Source organism: Aplysia californica, unplaced genomic scaffold (assembly GCF_000002075.1).
Source record: "Aplysia californica isolate F4 #8 unplaced genomic scaffold, AplCal3.0 scaffold00380, whole genome shotgun sequence".
NCBI lineage: Eukaryota > Metazoa > Mollusca > Gastropoda > Aplysiida > Aplysiidae > Aplysia > Aplysia californica.
Window position 1 is genome coordinate 1 of NW_004797650.1, and position 2,695 is coordinate 2,695.

The 2,695-nt window shown below is 35.0% G+C and overlaps 1 long non-coding RNA gene across 1 annotated transcript; it reads left to right on the plus strand.

The window, feature by feature from the left end:
- Positions 1-66: 66 nt before the first annotated feature.
- LOC106012459 lies at positions 67-2,294 on the plus strand. The gene is made up of 2 exons (XR_001185034.1): positions 67-188; positions 1,075-2,294. It is a non-coding gene; the product is annotated as an uncharacterized LOC106012459 (long non-coding RNA).
- The last annotated feature ends 401 nt before the right edge of the window (positions 2,295-2,695 follow it).

Here is a 2,695-nt window from a genome sequence, read left to right on the forward strand (position 1 = left end):
GAGTCAAAATGATCAGGGTTAAGTGGTAAAGCTTATATATCTTTCTACACTCGACATTTCAGATGGGCTTCAACATACAACTTTGATGTGTTGGAAGAACTTGTCTCCGAGCCTCCAAAGTGTGCAGTATGTGGTCAGCCTGCCAGTAAACGATGCTCGCGCTGCCAGAATGAGTGGTATTGCAGAAGGTAAGAAGCAACATATGATTTGTAAATATATATAAACTCATTAAAAACTAATTACTATGAAGTTTTTAGGGTGAAAAATAGAATAACAATTAAGTTTCTTTTGATTCTAACAAGCGCATACCGTCTTGCACACACATTATGGTGATCACGCACACAGATCAAACGGATCCTCAGTTCCTGAATTTTTCTTATATATGTATATTCTTTGTACCGATTTTTAAAACACATAAATTCGTCATAACGAAAAGATTCCACGTCCCACTGATTTTGTTATAATTGTTTTTTACAAAAGCCATAGGCCATCTAAATAAACCTATTAGTAATGATAATGAATTACAGTTATAAAGTGCGTGTCCACAATGATAAAGTTATATTTTGTAAGGATAAAGCTGGTTAATATACTTGGTCACCTGTGAGGTAATTCCTATGAAAATCCACTCTGAAACACCAACACCTATCAACACGTGCCGCTTCTTCTAATCAGCTCTGATTCAGCTTTAAAAACTTGATGTCAATTTGACAGGAGAGTGAAAACTAGAATCTAATACAGTTGAAACTGTCTATGACAACCACCTATTGCTGAATAGAATAGTGGCCATAGATTGCCGTCTTACATACGTACAGTGTCTTTAGAATGTAAAAAAATACACAAGGGAGGAAATGGGAAGAGGTCGTTTGTACAGGTGATTGTCTTATACAGGTGGCTGTAAGACAAGAGCAGGTTTGATGAATTTAAAGATCTTGTCTTGTTGCAGATTTAGTAAATACTATCAGATGTTTTGGGTTTTTTTTCAAATTCTCAAGGTGAATATAAAAACACATGAGTATGTATATATACCGCATTCATCATGTAGGGTCATGACAAAAGTCTGTTTTTTATTGTCAGGGAATGCCAAGTTGGTCACTGGAAAAAGCACAAGCAGGCATGTGATTTGCTGTTCAATGCCATGGAGAAGATAAAACAACAAGAGGTTAAATCGTGATAGAATATCTAAAGAGCTGTAATTATGCATTGGTGTGAGTCTGTCATGATTGTGAATGTATCAGAGTTTAAATATATGAGAATGTATAATTGTTGAAATGTGAGTTGAGAGTCTAAAAAATGCTTTATTCATTGAGACCCAGACTGGGAGCAAGGCATCAAAAGTTTTCTATGAAACCTGATTAAAAATTGTCTCCCTTTTTGTCTCTGCAAACTGACATGTTGTCAAAGATGAAGATGGATAATTTCGTAATTTGAACAGAAAAACAGTTGTTGGACAGAGGCAACTTTTTTTCTTTTTTTTTATTAGATGTAAATCACATGTGACAAGTCCTTTTTCTTTGTTCTACACCCCGCGTTTGATCTTACAGGTAGTCAGCTGTTGGTTTTTCAACCTGCAGTGTAGCTGATTTTTACATAGCCATGTTTTTTAAAAAATAGAACACTTCAACAGCTTAGTGCAAGACTCTGCCATATGCTATTTTGAAAAGTAATGTATGACCTAGTCTTACATTGAGCAGTCGATATCTTCTTTGACCTTTCAGACTGCTCTGTTATGTTTATTTTAACTTTTTAACAGTTATTCAATTTATTAATACAGAACAGAGGGATTTTTTTTTTCTTTTTACCTAGTGGTTTGATTACCGTGAAGGGAGAATTTTCATTGGGTATCTCAATCTTTCTTCTGGGGCATTACATTCTTACTAAATGGTCAGAATTGTGCCGATGGTGAATGTAAAAGCACTTACATTTACCCAAAATATTTATTTTGAAATTTTCAGCTGCTCAGTCAGTGTGAAAGTACTCATAGGCCACAATACACTACTTAACTGCGCAGATGCATTCATTTACATAGAACAAGTACATATTTGTTTCATAGAATGTACGCTGCTGTCACTCTATGAAGCACCAATAGTTTTGTGGACTGATCATTTTGTGTACTTGCTTCTCTTAAAGTGGGAATTTGTTATAATTGTATATTGTGTGCCCTCTGATCAGAATTATCATTGTAATGTGATCATTCCGTCCTTGTTCACTGCCGTGCGACTTGCTCATCTGACATATCATTCCTTCAAATTTTTTTGGAAATCACCTATTTTTTATTAAACATTTTCGAAAATCAACAATTGCTTCATTTTGTTTGTTTTTTTATGATATATTAATTGATTGTGTGTGATCTTAACCTCCCCTTACCTTTTTTTTTTTTTTACTTTAGTCTTTTTCTTCTAATTCTCATATTCTGTGTTGACTTTTACTGGCACTTTTGTTACTCATATATATACATGCAAAGGCTCTCTACTGGGTTGTACAGCTGACCATTGGTGGTTGTATAGGTTAAAGTAAAGCACCCATTTTGACATAGAAGGAACCTATGGTTGAAGGGTGTTATAGGAGCATTAGAAGGTCATACTTCTTTACTCTGCACATTTTATTTGTTTGTAAGTCTTGTTGCTTCTACTGGCGTCTGTGGTGTAGCAGTTAGGCATTTTACTGTCACACACAGGGGACCCTATAGTTTGATTCC